Source organism: Vigna umbellata, chromosome 4 (assembly GCF_029865625.1).
Source record: "Vigna umbellata cultivar VRB3 chromosome 4, Vumbellata_1.0, whole genome shotgun sequence".
Taxonomy (NCBI): Eukaryota; Viridiplantae; Streptophyta; class Magnoliopsida; order Fabales; family Fabaceae; genus Vigna; species Vigna umbellata.
Window position 1 is genome coordinate 68238479 of NC_142168.1, and position 12687 is coordinate 68251165.

General features: G+C 26.1%; 1 non-coding gene across 1 annotated transcript; it reads right to left on the reverse strand.

Annotated features, from left to right (window-relative positions):
* Positions 1-4708: 4708 nt before the first annotated feature.
* On the reverse strand, positions 4709-4780 carry TRNAQ-CUG (transfer RNA glutamine (anticodon CUG)). Its single transcript has one exon. It is a non-coding gene; the product is annotated as a tRNA-Gln (tRNA).
* Positions 4781-12687: the final 7907 nt, after the last annotated feature.

Sequence of the window (12687 nt, forward strand, 5' to 3'; positions counted from 1 at the left end):
TTTATTATTTTTTCATTTGAAAAAAGAGAAAAATTTTTAAAAAAAAAGTTGTAAAAATAAGGGTTAAATATGTTTTTAGTCCCTAAACTATTGGTCGTTTCTAGTTTTCGTCCCTCTTTTAAAGTAAGGTACAATTTGGTCCTCATTCTTTTGAAACCTTCGTTTTAGTCCGAGGACTAAAACCAAAATTCCGAGGACTAAAATGAACGTTTCGAAAAGAATGAGGACCAAATTGTACCTTACTCTGAAACAGAAACGAAAACCAAAAATGACCAATAGTTTAGAGACTAAAAACATATTTAACCCTAATAATAACACAGTTTAAAATTCAGTTCTTCAATGATCGAATTCTGATCTAAAACAAATGTTATCTGTGTAAGTATTTGACATATTAACTATATGGATAGATTTTAAATTCAAGTCTACGGTTTGCATGAAAAATCACGTCATTTGATAGATGGTTAAAGTGTATATGTGAACGTGAATTCCCGTATTGAAAAGTGATGAACAAATTCAACAAGTGAAAAAGATTCATAAATATAATATCTTAAAGTTTTTGAAATCGAATATGACATATTCTATTTTTGTAACTTGATTGTTGTATATAATCGAATATGTCAATTACTTTTTCATTTTTTCATGTTTTAGAATGATGCGTTACATTTACGAAAATATATTTAGTTTTGTTTTGTTTAAATATAGGTCTTAAAAACACGGTTAAATAAATATTGATATTTTCTTTTTTCTATTTCCTATATTTCCTATTATGGATTCTATGAGAATGTTGAGTGTGTTTTAGCAAATTCATTATTTTATTCAATTAAGATAGTTTTGGATTGGATTAGGTGAGGTTTGAGATTTGTAACCTTTTCTCCATAAGATCTAAACAAAACCAACGCTATCAGTTAAGTAGGTTAACTCAGTCGGTACTTAAAATATAAAAACCATATTAAAATTAAATTATTATCTTTCGTTTGCAATTTATTTTTAAATAACTTTTGAATATTTCTATTCTTTTTTCTAATAAATAATGCAATTAAACAAATAACAATAACTAATGGATACGATACGTAAGGACATTTTTATCAACTATTCCAAATTCAATTTTAAGTTAGCTTGTTTTCATAATGTTTTTTTGGGTTGGAGTTGGCCTTTTATGAGAAAAGTTCTTTATATATATATATATATATATATATATATATATATATATATATATATATATATATATATATATATGAATTTATTATTATAAATATTCAGTTTTTCCAAAAATTAGAAAGGAGAGATGAATTTTAGTTTATCATTGTAGTATGTGTGTAGATAGTGTCATCAAAATGAGTTGAAATCCGTGATCCAATCCGGCTCACCACGGGTTTGAGCCGGGTTGAGTTGGAAAAAAATGTGAAAATTTTTATATGAGCTAATTTTGACTCAAGTCGCTAAGAACCCGGGTTGAACCCGTGGTGAGCCGGGTTGGCTCACCAACCCACATATTTTTTTATTTATTTTCAAAACGCATAACCTTTACTTTGCAGTAGAGCTTTTTGTGTTGCGTTGTGTTGTTGTCTATCCAAAAGTTCTCATCTGTTATATATTTTTGTTAACGGCTATATGTAATTTCTTGGTCAAACGGTCGTGTATGTCTCATTAAACTAAATTGACAAAATTTTATGCTTGATAGCTTAAAATACATAATAATAGAGTTCTTTTGTTTCATTTTCCTTTATATTAATTGGTCCAATTATTACTGTTTCAATTTGATCGATCAAAGTAAAATATTATAAGAATTTCAAAAAAAGATGGTGAAAAAAAGTTAAGTGAGCCAATGAGCCAACTTGTTTAACCCACCAACCTGTGGTGGGACAGGTCGGGTTCAAATTTTTTCGGCTTGCTAATAAATGAGTCGGGTTGGGTTGACTCACTAAGTGACCAACCCGTGGTGGGTCAGGTTGGGTCGGGTTACCCATTTTGACAGTTTTATGTGTAGATGGAATTCTTTTAAGATAATATTTTATTTTTATGAAAAATTTAAAATGTTTTGTGAAAAATGTGGTTTTCATATAAAAATTTAAAACAAAAACATATTTATGAGTGTAATTTAGTTTATTGAATTTATATCATTATAATGTTTACTTAAGAATAATAATTTAATTTTTTTTAATATTCTTATATTAGAATAATTGATCCACTAAAACAAACAATTATACTATTACCGCATTTGGACATTCATTATTTATCACAAATTGTACATAACATCATAATAATCAACTTAAAACCAAACAAGAAGTTAAAACCAAGAAAACAACATAAAATTCCAGAAACACGGTGTCCAATGAGCTACACTTATCGCTCAGCAAGAGGACCTTTTGTCCAGCAAATTAAGGAAAATAGAGGTCCAGACTTGTAGTGGAAAAGTGACGCCCAACACCCAATTCCACCGCTCAACGCCCAGAAGTCTGAGAGTTTATTGGCTTCATAGTGCTTAACGCCCAAAATGGCACTCAACGTCCTGGAGCCTAGTGTGTCCCGAGTTTTGCAGCGCTCAATGCCACATAGGGTCACTAAACACTATACCAGAAGTCAATAATTTGATTTTTTGATTTGGTTGCATCCCAAAGCTATCCAAATCGATATCCTTAACACTATAATTGATTCAAAAACATGTTTATAACTGAAATTGATTACCAATTTGCTTATTTGGTTAGGAATGAGATTCACTAGATCAAAGAAACAACTCAAAAACTCACAACTTAAATCCTACATGTTACAAACTAGATTTCAGTAATTTAAGTGGCTAAACAAGTCATAAATTACTAAAAAACATACCACAACATCTAACTTCTTCCCAAAATAATTCTTTTAGATTTTTATTTGTCAAAACCTCTAAAATAGACCCAAAACCAATCGAAAACTCAACCTATTGACTACATCAAGAAGTATCAACAAATTTCAACCAATTATAATTTTAAACACATCAACTCAAGTGATCAAGGAGGCAATATTTATCAAGCACTCACAACAAGACTTTTCCAATATTAGACAACATGTATTCACTCCAAATTCATGAAACTGAACTACCAAGTAGAGATATTTCAACTAGCTCACATTCAACCATTTCATATATCAATTCATCAATTATGAACCAAATCAAGCATGCAACATAATTGATTTAAAGATTATTAATATCAAAAGCACTAATTATTTTACCTTCCCTATTAAATGACCGAACGACTTTATAGAACCTCAAACAACTCTCAACGATCAAAGGACATTATCTGCACCTACAAACAATAAAATCATGATCAAGGTATGTCATTAGAACCACTAATTAGTAGAGAGTCGCATAGAAAACTCAAATGACACATGCAACTACAAATGATATGCATGCAAAAAAAAAAGAAAAAAACAGACTAAAGAAAAGAACAGAAACCAACTTACTCTTTTACGGAAACTGATCAACTAAACTTAAAGATTTCGTCACGAGAATGATTTAGACAATCTTTGATCTTCAAACAAAGGAACAAATAGTAATAATTCTTAAAAAAAAGTCAAATAACTCTAGAAAAGTGATTTCTAAACAATCATATGTTTTAAAATAATAAAATTTATTCATAATAAACTATTTATATTAAAATCATTTAATATTAAAATAATTGAATTATACTATTTTTAAACTACTATCACTTTTAAAATTTCAATTTTTAAGATTTTAATTATTATCAATATTTTTCTTTTTTGCAGTACAAGTCAATGTTCCTCAATTGATGTTCGTAAGGGCTTTATTTGTGAATACCATTGATTTTTATTTTTTTTCTATGAATCTTTCTCAAGCCCGTTTTAGTCGAAATTAAAAGGAAGTTTTTCATTGATACCATTGAGATTATCTCAATATTATTTATTGACTAGCGTCCTAATTTAAATTATTCAAACACTCAATTATATGCATAATATAACTCATTATTATAATTTGAACATACAACATAACATTTTATGATATACATATAGCAGAGTGAAGTTACTCTCTTCTTATACCAAAATAGTAAGTAGTATGATATTATTGCTTCTGGAAGACTATGAACCTCATAAAACAGCATCCCATATGCTAGAAAGAAGTCGTTTGTTCAAATGACTCTTCTAGGATGTACAACCTTATTTTGTGATAATAAAAAAAGGAAAATAATAAACATTTAATTTTGTGGGACCTAGTAACTTAAATAACTGAGTACTGAACTGCTACGTCCATACCAAGCAGAGTAATTTTCTGCTACCTGTTATCTCAGAAGTTTCAAACTCAGCATTAATGTGCAGAAATGGAAAGCTTCTCAATAATAACATATTTCTATGAACTCTGACTTTAATGAATTTATTATATGGCTTATTTTCATGAAAGATAAAAACTTAATATTTCAAAAAAGGAAAGCTTTTATTTCAAAACATTAAAAAAAAGGTGGAAAGCTTCTCAATAATATGGGTACATATTTCTATGAGCTCTGACCTTCATGAATTTATTATACACTTATTTTCATGAAAGATAAAAGCTTAATATTTCCAAAAAGAAAATTTTTTATTTTAAAACATTAAAATTAAAGGTCCCACCGACTAGACCATGGGACCTCAATGAAATTATTATGTGGCGTACTTTTATCAAACATCAAACCTTAATATTTCAAAAACGAGAAGCTTTTATTTTAATAAAATTAAAAATTAAAGGTCCCACCGAGATTTGAACTCGGGTTACTGGATTCAGAGTCCAATGTCCTCACCACTAGACCATGGGACCTATTGTTTGAACATTAACTATATTTTTATAATATTTTAATTAATGATTGCTTTATAAATATTTTGTATTGAGATATAAGGCTTTTTTTTCGGGATTGGTAGTTTATGTTATTAAAATTGAATTTAAAAAATAAATTGAAAACAGCTTATTAAATCTAATTTACATAAACAAAATAAGGTCTGTGATTTTAGCATTAAATCAATAAAGAAAAATAGTCGCCCAAAAAACTTGCACCTTCACTTTATGCATATGATTGTTGCGAATTTTGGTCATAACAAATAAAAGACAGACTTACGTTTTTTTTTTTGCATGAGTCTACATGATAAAAATAATTTTCACAATTTTCAATTATCTCTAATCTTATTGCAAGCTCATTCAAACAATTTTGTTCATATGTTAATGAGAATCTTACAAAACTGCTAATTAGGTCAAAAATAAAATTGAGGGACTGTTTTCTCAATTCTCAGACTTTCAAGGAGACACTCGTAAATAAATAAACATCTATTTTTTTTTTTAATTATCGATTGTGCCAAAAATAATAGTCATGTTTGGCAGTGGAATGTCATTATCGATAAAAAGAAAATAAATCTCAATCAAATCGAGTTGCTCGCTTGATGTCTTGTTTATTAATATAATTTATAAATAATTGACTTTATTTATTTTCGCCTGAAATCCAAATCTTCTTCATAATTAAATGTTTATGATATTAGCTTTGAGTATTTTTATTAATTAGCTTATATTTATCAAATGTTTGAATTATATTAATGCTCCAATTTAAAAGCATTATGAGTCTAACCTTTTTTATTTTTACTTCGTATTATTACTTTTATTATTTTGAACTTATCTTTCAATCGATATTACTTATATATGACATATTTAGTCTTAAGAATATTATTATTGTATTTATTATTTAATATTTTATATGAAGCATTCCATATAATTATTTAATTATGGTACCCCACCACGAGATTGAAGGGTGATGGAGCCCCAAAGTTATGTCCCAAAATTATGAACAACCTCATCTCTTAAATGATCTATCTCTGTTTATAATCCACGACCTTATCATCATGACCTACGCGTCAAACCTTAATTACACGTAAAAATTTCGTGTCACATATGAATCAGATTTTTCATTTTATTTTTTCATTGTATTTAAAAATGTGTTTATTTTATTTTTCATGTTTTTAATTTTAAATTAACTTCACCTGTTTAGAATTAAAACGTATGTAGAAAATAAATTTCTCGTGTTTCTATAATCGTCGATCGTTTTACTTTCTTTTATTTGTTTTCCAGAACTTATGTATTACGCCTATTGAACTTAAACAAATAATTAGGTTGTTGATTTGAAAACGAATTTAGTTTAGTGAAAAATCATATTACTTTATTATATTGAGTAATTAGATTAAATTTTTAATTATTTACTTATTTATTTTCAATATTTTTAAAATTATTTTTCTCTTCCCTTACTTTTACTTTTCCTTAATAGTTTAAAGCTGATTTTTGTTCTTTTTATAATTAGAGAATGTTAGTTAAACATTGATGAAAATACGAAGGTGAACTTAGGATCAGTTCTGATCAATTAAAATAGTTTTATTTAACATCACACGTTTTTATTATATATATATATATATATATATATATATATATATATATATATCAATTTAATTTATAATATATTATCATGTTGGTAAATAAATTTAGCCTATGATATAAGCAATATCTTTTGTTTCATTAATAATTTAAGTCGTACATACTAATACATAAATGTCAACTTATAATGCTTTTATATCGATAAGATATTTTTTGTACAGGACAGGATGTACCACTGCGTAAACCACAATAAACAAAATTATTATTCCATTATATATTTATTTAATTTTTTTTTTTGCGTTCGTACGCTGATTATGTAGAGAGTGATGCAAAATTTAATCACGATCATAGGAACAGTCAGAATCTTTTTTTATCAAGCTAGTGTTGAATTTTTCCAAAGTTTTATGGTTCGATATATTTTAGATATATGTATTTATGAGTCCTGTTAAATTCAATTTGTATTTTTTTATGGGGTAAAATATCGTATTATTCTAGACTTAAGTTTACTATATTAGTGTTTGTCTATATCTTTTCCTTAACATGGCCCTAAGGGTATTGTTTGCTTATTTCATAAAAGTAATTTATTAAAATAAATAATTTTAAATATTTACTTATAAAAGAAATAGTCCAAAAAAATAATTTCAAATATTTATTCCGTAAAAATGCATTAAATAAAGATAGTTTCTAATAAGAATATATCATTTACCAAGATCAATAAAAAAACTTAACACTAATTTTACGAAACTAACATAATATCAAAGAGAGCAGAAGACATTGTTGTACTTATTTCATAGCTGTTCTATCTTAATCATTATATTCACCGTCACTGTCGTTGTCGTTCTCTGTATTGGCGAGGTCTTCTATTTATCTTCTCAACCAGGTGCGATATTCTTCAAGGTTGTAGCTTTTCGAAGATCACAAGCGATTTCTGAGACCAACCCAGATTATTCTTTTTGTTGTTTTTGTCTTTCTCTTCGTCTATCAGATTCTGGATTCTCATTTTTGTTGTCCCTGTCTGAATTTGGAAGGTTTAAGAACTGAGATATGCGGCTGCCTGTTGTATTTTGTGTTTTTGTGTGACATTCCTCTGTTTCTCTTCTGGTTCCGTGCTGACGAAATTCTCTTTGTTTGCGCTACAATTTGTCTGCAGAATCTGCCACCTGATGGTGAAATGCTCTTTTTTTTCAATCACTCACGCTTCGATGACATCATGACAAGTTTAGAAACTTCTCAATTACCACCGACTCTCTCTTCTGAATCCACGTTTTGCTTCACACAGCAATGGCCGTCGATGAAATTGGAATCTCGTCTCCGACGTCGTTTTCTTATTATTCTTCTTCTTCGGGATCGTTTGACACTGTTTATTGTGTTTGTGTTCGTTCTTTTGGCGAGGAGGGTGGCTGTGTGTATAATAGACTTTGTGCATTGATCAGCAAAAGGTTTACTCATTCTACGTATATTCACTCTAGTAACCAACCAAACTCCAATTATTGATCAGATAGAAGAAATGTGTGAAATTATTCTGAACTTAAATAGTAAATTAAAAGCTATAATGACAAGATATTTGAAAAAAAAACACTAATTGGTGCAAGATAACGAGCAATAAAAGAACTCATACGTAAACAAAAACAACATATAAATCTTGTTTTAAAATATATCTAGTTGAAAAATATTATGTCACACCTTTCTCATCCTCCTAATAATGGAGATTATGTAATAAATCGTTTTACTGAAGATAGTTTACATGAACATTAATTAAGTTTAATTGTGTGATGATTTTAAAATTTGCATACGCATTTATAACTAATTTCATTTTGATTTTATGTTGAATAAATTATACTACTTTTTTTTATATTATATATTGAAGTTTATTTTTTTTAGTATAATTAAATATGAAACATTTATAAGCAAGTAAAAAATTAAATATAAGCAGTTTGATTTAGTCATTGGTTTAGTCACTAGGTTTAGCCATCGATTTTGCCACTGATGTAGTCTTTAATTTAATCATCGATATTATTTTAATTAAATTAAAAAATATATCTATTTGTGATTGAATTAGCATCCGAAAATCATTTTATTAAATTAAAATCCGTTCTTATTAACATCAAATTAAGGACCAAAATTTTGATTACTAAATTGGTCTTCAATATTTTAAGGTGACCAAATTTTTAATAAGTGATTATCTATTATAATTTTGATGGTTGTTTAGCCACCAATTTGAAGTCAATAACTAACTGTTTTTCGACTAAGATTTTTATTACTGTTTATTTTCGATAACTAAGGATGTTTGTAACTAATTTTATCATTTCGCGATCAATTTCGTGGATGCCTGCAATATTTATTTTAGTAGTGCAAAGAAGAAAAGAATGAAAACAATATATTCTAAGAAATTTTTCCCATTCAAAATAATTTTTAATTTTTAGTCTTGATCATGATTTGAATATGTCATTGTCATGAATAAGATAAAGGAAAGAAAATATTATTTATTTTTAATCTGATTTATTTTATAATTATAATTACTTGATAAAACGTTATTTTATAATTATAATTGTTTAATGGGATGGTTTCTAACGTTATATTTTTAAATTACGTTATGTTATTTATAATTATAATATTTTGATAGGTGTTGTTGTCCTTCTTTCACTTAATTATTTTATGTTTTTAATATTTTTCATTATTTAGTGAGATATCCTAATGTCATCTTATTTAGTTATTTAAATGATAATAATATACTATATAATTATTTTTAGTGTATTTATATGTATTTCCTAATTTAAATTTATAATATATTAGTATGTTGGTAAATGAATATAACCTATGATATAAGCAATATCTTTTGTTTCATTAATAATTGAAGTCCTACATACTAATACATAAATGCCAACTTATAATACTTTTAGACCGATAAGATATTTTTTTGTATAGGACATGATGTACCAGTGAGTAAACCACAATAAACAAGATTATTATTCCATTTATATTTATTTTATTTAATCTTCTAATGTTTTTTTGGTGTTCGTATGCTGATTATCTAGAGAGTGATGCAAAATTTAATCACGATCCTAGGAACAGTTCGATTTTTTTTTATCAAGTTATTGTTGAATTTTTCCAAGGTTTTTTGGTTCGATATATTTTAGATATATGTATTTGTGAGTCCTGTTAAATTTAATTTGTAATTTTTTTATGGGGTAAAATCCCGTATTATTCTAGACTTAAGTTTACTATATTAGTGTTTGTCTATATCTTTTCCTTAACATGACCCTAAGGGTGTTTGTTTATTTCATAAAAGAAAAAAGTATTTTATTAAAATAAGCAATTTTAAATATTTACTTATAAAAGAAAATATGTTTCCAAAAAAATAATTTCAAACATTTATTCCATAAAAATGCATTAAATAAAGATAGTTTCTAATAAGAATGTATCATTCACCAAAACCGATAAAAAAAATTTAACACTAATTTTACCAAACTAAATATTGATTAAATTTTTTTTCTTCATAAAAGTAAATACAATATCGAAATATTTATTTTTAAAAACTAAATAAAAATTAACTATCTAGTTTATAAAACGAAAAACGTTAGGTTGTATAATTGTTAGGTTAGATCGGTGAAAACAGATGTTAGGTTAGAATGTTGGCTGGGTCTCCTCTTCTTTTTAAGATGTAGTTGCCTATAACTCTATTAGTGACAAACTTCTCTTTTTGAATGTTTAGTTCAAACTTCAACTTATTTCCCAAACTAAATGGTGCAAAAATAAATCTATGTGTTTGGTGAATAAACAGTGATTTAACATTACACATACATAGGAGAAACACTTACAATAATCTCCTAACACATACGCTACCATTACTGGAAATTTATCACATTTTCCACTCTCCAATCTTATTCAATATATGTATTACAAAATAAATAATTTTGACTGTTTATTTATAAAGTTTAGCTTTAATATTACTGTTAGGTTATACTGTTGGTTGAGAAAGTGAGAGATAGGGTAGATGAGTTTCATAAAAAAGAAAAAACACTTAGCTTGATTTGTTTAAACATTAAGGTGGAAGTTTGTTTATATTATTAATTAAAGACTTGTATTTTTAGGTTAGGTTTAGTAGTTTTGAAAGTATGGTTTAACTTAATATAAAATATTATCACTATCAATTTTAAAATAATTTGAATTTTAAAAAAATCATGTATAATTTGTATATATGATCATCATGCTAATTTTATAGTAAAACCCTTTTATAAAGCATCAATATCTCCTTTAATAAGTTTACTATCATTAATAGTATATATATACATGATTTTTTAAGAACAAAAGAAAAAGGGTATGGAAGAAGAGATTAAAAGAAACTATAAAAGGATATAATTAATGAAAAGTCAAATTTACACTGAATTCCAAATATCTTATTCCTTTATTGATTTATATAGTTATTAATTGAAGTGATCCTACTAAGAAGATTTCACTTTTGAGGCAAACTTTTCATATTATTAATTATTACTGTCCTTTTCCCTTTTCTGGATAAACTTCACAATCATGGACAATCAGATGGGTCCATAAGCTGAAAAAGTTTTCATAAAAGTCAATGGAATCCTTACAGCCACAAGTTTTATAGGAAAAAAAATAACCTAACTATAGTTTATTCGTTCATGCATCTTCATAACATTTTCTAAACAAGTGTTTGAATTATGCATTCAACTTCTAATTACTTTCATCCTAGTCATTCTTACTATATATTTACCTTTTTTACATATATTTTATTATCAATTTTATTTACACTTTTTACCAATTTATTTAATTCTTAACAAAGTAATAGCGTGTTGCTCGTAAAATAAATATTAAAAAGATGTATTGTCATAGTCATATTTGGAATATGATTTTTGCTTTGTCCTTTTCTATAACTTATCTTCATGATAGGTCCTTATTTGGTTAACTTTGATGGACCAAAGTAATATGAATAAATTGACAAAATACAAAAAAATAAAATAAAATAAATGATAACAATCATCATGAAATAATGGTAATTCGATCAAGTGATATTGTAATTGAGTTTATCACTTTCTCTTTAAGGGAATTGATTGATATAAGAAATAATTGATTGTATCATACAAAAGCTTTAGATATTTATAAGAAAATCAATCAACAGAAATTATGAACCTTTATTTTAAAGAATTAACACTCATTTTAAAGATAGTGATTCTCAATATGAGTTTATGTTTAATTAACTTGTTCAATTACTGTTTTACCAATAAATATAATATTAATGTTTGGTTTGGCAATAATGAAAATTTATAACATGTCAGAATTAGCTGTCATTGCTCGGAAAGTAGAAAATGTAAGTATAAATACATAGAATATTTTTTTTATTATTTAATAATAACATAAAGCAAAAGAAATTTTAACTATTTAAATTATTTTAAATTTCTCTTTTTTCCTCCGGACGAATATACAATCAGATATAGAGGTCGATTAGTAACATATTTTACGACTTGCATTCTACTGTTTTATATTTCTTATTAGTAGTCTGTGTAAAATCTTTAAAACATCTTTTATATTCGAGAATGAATACTCTGAATTAGATATTTGATATTTGTGAGTGGTTAAATAAAAGTTTGGTAACACGTAACATAATAACATATAAAATGAAATTAAGATATATTTAAAATTACTTTAATATTATATTAATAAATAGTTTATATTGTGCTCAACCTCACAAATATACTCATAAAATGAATTTATATATTATAATTTGATTAATCAGTAACTTAAAAGGAAACAATAATTTTTCACGTAACTCTATTTGTCAATAATTAGTAACGCTGGCTTCATTTATCTTCAAATAAAATTAATAGAGGATTTTTATAATCCATTTTAAATATTTAATTAAAATCATTTAAAAATAAAAACTAATATATCATTCAATCACAAAATGCCATAGAAAAAGATGAGAAGTAATTATATGAAAAGGGTAGACACTCTGACATCCTTATTATCACCTCAACATGAAGCCGAAAATGTGAGTCTAACATGTAAAAAACGTGCATCAACATGTAATGGTCTCTATGTAGAAAAAACTAAACACAAAAAACTCTTCATCTTCTCTCCTATTTACCATATTTACCATCACCATGTACAAGGAAGAGATTTAATATATACTATTTTAAATTTTTATTTAATTTTTCAATCGAAGTATATACGTAAGAGTTAAAAAAGAGAAAGTTTTCAGTTTAATCAAAACATATCCTTCATAAATAAATTTGATTTTTTTTTTCAAAACTGAATACATGAAATAAAACAAAACAATTTAAAATTATGTAATTACATAA